We start from the raw sequence: 6,000 nt of genomic DNA, 5'->3' as shown, positions 1-6,000 counted from the left end.
AAGCTGCTTGTGTTTTGTCAATGGCCTTGACAAAGTTCTTCATCAGACCCAGCTTGATGTGTAAGGATGGTAACAAAATCTTCCTTGATTCAACAAGTGGTGGATGCTGAACACTTTTCCTCCCAGGCTCCAATGACTGTCAGGATCAGAAGTTTCATCCTCTTCCTCTTCCTCGTCTGACTCAAGTGAGAATGATTCTGGTGCATCAGGAACCGGCAGTCCTACTCCGTGGGGTACTGGGAGTATAGCTGATGGAATGTTTGGATAATGCACAGTCCACTTTTTCTTTTTTGACACACCTTTCCCAACTGGAGGCACCATGCAGAAGTAACAATTGCTGGTATGATCTGTTGGCTCTCTCCAAATCATTGGCACTGCAAAAGGCATAGATTTCCTTTTCCCGTTCAACCACTGGCAAAGATTTGTTGCACAAGTGTTGCAGCATATGTGTGGGGCCCACCTCTTGTCCTGATCTCCAATTTTGCAGCCAAAATAAAGGTGATAGGCTTTCTTAACCACAGTGGTTATACTGCGCTTTTGTGATGCAAAAGTCACTTCACCACAAACATAGCAGAAGTTATCTGCACTGTTCACACAAGTACGAGGCATCTCTGCTCACTTTGGCTAAACAGAAATGTGTCCCTTTGCAAAATCAAACACTGACAAATAAGATAGCATGACACTGTATGATTTCTAGAGCTGATATAGGGCAATTTGTTCAGCAGAGTGATGTAAGCTTCGTTATGATTGCATCATCCATGACTTCTAGGAATAACATAATGCAATTCATATCATGTATGACGCAATACCAGCTTCCGATTGCATCATTCATTGTTTTGTCTAAAAAGCAAGTACTGTCCAAACCCAGTCATAGATTCATTCATAGATCCAGTCAAAGATGTATTTTAGTCATTTCTGGTTTAAAGTGAGATCCCTTCCCTTTATAACTCACTTATCCTCCGCCATTCCCAAGTCAAGGGTCGTATATACTGACCCAATAGCATATCTTGAAAACTAGAGCCAATCAACAATTTTAAACATCGTTTTCGTTCTCAGTGACCCAGAATTAGTAAAGTTTGACTACATTTATTTCAGAAGCATTTTGGCTGTAGAGCAGTGTTATAGAAAGAATTATGTTGTGCACCATGGTGTTCTCCTTCCACTGATAACCTCTGTAGTGGATCCTGGGGGCTGAACTCATACAGATTAAAGTACATGTAAACCCCCACCTTGGGGTGGGTAATTGGTTAAAGTAATCCATAAATATAGATAAGGCTACAGGAGCCACTGACTTCAATGGGGCCAAGATTTCACTTTTTTACCTCCTATAGAAATTTCCCCACACACACACAAAAATAGGGGAAATTTTTCCACAACTTTCCGCCCTTTTTCCCCACTAGTTGTGTAACAGATTTAGATTTTCTAAATATTTTTTTTAATTTGGGTCCATCTCCCAATTCCCATTGATGGGTCAGTAAGACCGTTTGTTCTCTATCTGAATTATAGTAGAAGCTCAAAGTTACGAACTGACCAGTCAACCACACACCTCATTTGGAACCTGAAGTATTCAATCAGGCAGCAGCAGAGACCAAAAAAAAATGAATACAGTACAGTACTGTGTTAAACATAAATTACTTTAAAAAAAAAAGGGGGGGAAAGCAGCATTTTTCTTCTGCATAGTAAAGTTTCAAAGCTGTATTAAATCAATTTTCAGATGTAAACTTTTGAAAGAACAGCCATAATGTTTTGATCAGAGTTACGAATAACCTCCATTCCCGAGGTGTTCATAACTCTGAGGTTCTACTGTATCTGTATCCAGCAGATTTATGCTGTACGAGCACATTTTGTGATCTTGATAAAGTTCATCCCCTCTGTGTTCTGTTTCTTCACTCCGCCAGGTCCCTTCCAGTTCCTCTGAGTTATTTGCTAAATTTATTGTATTCATTGTCATTTGACATCTTCAGGAAAGGCAGGCTTGCATCTCAATAGAAATTATGTTCGCTAAGGATATATAATAGTGATCATTAGAATTAGCACACTTTATTTTTTACACTATGATATCATATATTGGACTGTGCAGGAATAGATAATTTATAGACTCTTTCCATGAAATGCTAAAGGATATGATGCTGTTCTATGGAAATCAAAGGCAAAACTTCAATTGACTTCATTGGAAGCAGGAGAAAGTAACAAATTGTGTGTGTGTCTGTCTGTCTATCATTTGGCCCTGAAGTTCATTTACACTTAGGCCCTTTTATACCCCACTAGTCATGTGAAAGGGCATTAAAATGGACATTAAATCTACAGGCATTAAAGACCCTTTTACAATGCAAGAGGGGTATAAAGGAATCAAAGTATAAATGAAAATCAGATCCACTATGTTCACTTTAATGGTCACCAGTGTGTCTTACATTTAGAAAATACATAGATAAACACGGGACCTCCATGCTGTATTATTGAAATTGCTGGGAGTTTTGCCACAGACTTCAATGGTAGCAGTATTGGCCTGTACTTTATTTCCTGACCCACAGTGCCCAGTTATCACACATTTCTTAGGGAGTTGGAAGAAAAAAAATGTCATCCAACAAAACAATAAACTACTTTGATACAAATATCACTTTTCTGAAATTAAACATAGTCCAAAATATAATAGAATAGAATATACCTAGGGCCATACATTAAAAGTAGTGCTGGTTTGAAAATGTTTGTTTCACCCCTCCTCCCCCCAACACACAGAGACAATATTGATGTAAAGTGGGGGTGAGTCCATTGAAATCTTCTACAGAAAATTTGATCTTTCAGCTGAAAACTGAACTATTTTGATTTGGAAATGCCATCATGATATCTCATGGAAGTTGTCTCATGCCCCATTCTCTTTTATAGGCTGGGTTCCCTGATTGGACTACAGTTTCCCATCATGCACCATGGTCTCACCTCTTGGAGGGACCATGATGAGAGTGGGCCAAAATATATTGGGATATGAAGTCCTGCTGGGGCGCCCAGTCCATAGAGAAGAATGGGGACCATAGAGAAGCAACTGAACTAAATCTTACAGGAAGCATTGGGTTGGTATTTCCAAATCAAAATATTTCAATTTCCTGGTAGTCAGTTTTTGCAATAAAATTCATTTAGTTGAAAACTTAATTTTCCATTTAAAAAGTTTTTAATGAAATGTTTTTGACCAGTTCTACTAAAAAAAAGTCCTATTAAATACACTGAAAAATATTTGCAGTTATCACAGATGTAAAACCTTTCTATCCAATAAATATGCAAAATATGTTCAAAATTAGCAGGAAGGAAAGAGTATTAATAAACTACCCCTACAGAACCGATGTTAGTTTTTTAAAAGAACCTACAAAATATTTTCAATAGAGAAAATAAGCATTATGTTAAAAAATATATCTGGTGAAAATAGCAATAATGGTCTCTTGCGATTAGGTCTGGAGTATAATTCAGGAGACCTTTGTTATTTCCTGGCTCTGCCACTGAAATATGGTCTGACCTGAAGCAAGTGACTATGGGCTTGAGCCAATGTCAACTGAAGTCCATGTATAAAACCGACAGACCCCAGTCATTGGCAGGCAGGATTGAACCTGGGACCCCTGGAGCTTAATGCATGAGCCTCTCCAGCATGAGCTAAAAGCCAACTGCCTGTCTAAGGCTGTAGAGCAGACTCATTTTCTCTCTCTTTAAGTGGTCTAGGTGCCACTGGATGGGACAGAACACCCCACCCAGAAAGTGAGAGTTACACATGGAATGACACCTACTGATGTTTATGACTGTTCGATCAAATACTTAATCTTCATACCTCATCATAGCATTTCTCTACCTCATAGGGTTGCGTTTACAGATACTACAGTGATGTGGGCCATATAAGGAGCTACGCTCAGTCCCAATCTTTCAGAGCTAGTCACTGATGACGAATGTAATTAATATTGTTCTCTAATCAGACCATTGCAAATGTTGGCATTTTTCTCATCAAATAATTATTTGCAAATAAAATGTTTTGGTTTTTTGGGGGGTTTTTTTGGCCAGCTCTCCATACTAATAAGGATACAGTGGAGATGTAAATATGTATGATCTGAACTTCCCTGGTCCTGTGAGCACAGACTATGCCTATAATTATCTTGGCCTTATCCATTACAGCATCATCTGATCATGTAAGCCTGTCATGCAGCTCACTTTAGGGTTTTTTGGTTTTTTTTCTGCCACTTTGCTTATTCCTATGGCTCCCATCTAAAAGTGTTCAGATGGAGAATAGATGACCACAGCCGTAAGCTAAACGGGAAGCATAAAACATTGGAACCATTCTCTAGATAAAGCAGAACTCTGGACTGCTGCAGTTCAAAGCTTTATCTTTCCATCTCTCCACAACTTCAGCCTAGCAATATACCATACAAACCCACAGCCGTTATCACCGTAGCCCCCTGTCATTCCAGGCAGAGACACCATAGATACATAGCCTTTACAACTTCATTGCTGTTTGGGGAAGCAGATGTGATTTTTCTGTATTATTCTGTGCTTTTAGGGGGGAAGGATATTTTTTCCTTCTTTCCCACTTAATTTTATGTAACATATTGTATTGAAACATATGTCACTGGGAATATAAAAAATACTCTTCTCACCACCTACTTAAATAAATTTGCAGTTTCAAGTTCTAATGGGGGAGATCAGCTCATGCATTTATACTGCTCTGCCAAGCTAATTGAAAGTGTGTTGTCAGTTTAACAAAATAAAACTTCATTAATATATAAAGAAATGATGCTGGGCATTTGTCAGGTGGGTTTATCCCAGGGGTGGCTGAGAGGTTCCCAAACTCCAGACTGCACCTGGGATTACCCCCTTTGTCCCTAGCTGAGCCCCAACCCCCCAACTTCTCAGAGAGGCAGGAGTTAATCCCGAGACCAGAGGCTGTTCTCAACATTAAAGCAATCCTTATCTAAGACAGGCAGGCCCTTAGTCAATATCTGGGGCAGTTCCAGGAGGAGACTCTTATAGGGATTATGCATGTATGTCCCCAGCAGAAGTAAAATATACCCAATCCCCCAACATCTAAATGTACAGATTAATGCTCTTTAAACTGATTGAGTCCAAGCAGCCCAACCCAGCCTTCTGTCCCATGCTGGGTCCCAATCAACCTTATACTGAAGTCATGCATATTGGAATGTGTTTTACAATTGGGGTGCTGATTCTTGTTCCATGGACTTCCCAACTGGCTCTTGCTGCCACTCGGTCTGACCTCTCCACAACAGCTTTTAGCTGCCCCCTTTTCTGCTGTCTTTTTCTCCCAGCCTACAACAAAACTTCCCACTACCATGCCCTATGCAACCTGTGCCCTTGTGGCAGATGATTGGCTCAGAGCCAACCAGGTTATCCACAGCCAATCCTCTTTCTCTCTGACTGCTAGAGTGACATTCCCAGGGCCGGCTCCAGGGTTTTTGCTGCCCCAAGTGGCAAAAAAAAAAAAAAAAAAAAAAAACGCGATCGCAATTGCGATCGGCAGCAGCTCCACCGCGCCGCTTTCTTCTTCGGCGGCAATTCGGTGGCAGGTCCTTCCCTCTGAGAGGGACAGGGACCCTCCACCGAATTGCAGCCAAAAAGCCTGACGTGCCGCCCCTTCCCCTTGGCTGCCCCAAGCACCTGCTTGCTCAGCTGGTGCCCGGAGCCGGCCCTGGACATTCCTTCCTTCTAATAGAAACCATGTGGAGCTGCCGTGCATTGCTTGTCTTTGTTCTGTAGTGATGATCCATCCCCTCAAACTGACTGATCCATATTGATCTCCTATAACTGCCCTGCTCAAATGGAAAGTGTGTGGTGGTGGGCAGCAAGGAGAGTACCACCCACCCCACCTCTGCAGAGAACCTACACAGCTCTGCAGCATTTGAGTTGGTTTAGTTGTAACATGAATCAGTGGTAGGCCAGGGGTTCTTGTGCCATGATATTGAATTCCAAAAATGCAGTTTTTAGCCATTTTATTTGGTTGGTTAGTTTGTTTGTTTT

Source organism: Trachemys scripta, chromosome 2 (assembly GCF_013100865.1).
Source record: "Trachemys scripta elegans isolate TJP31775 chromosome 2, CAS_Tse_1.0, whole genome shotgun sequence".
Lineage (NCBI taxonomy): Eukaryota > Metazoa > Chordata > Testudines > Emydidae > Trachemys > Trachemys scripta.
Note: the sequence above shows the minus strand (reverse complement) of the source record.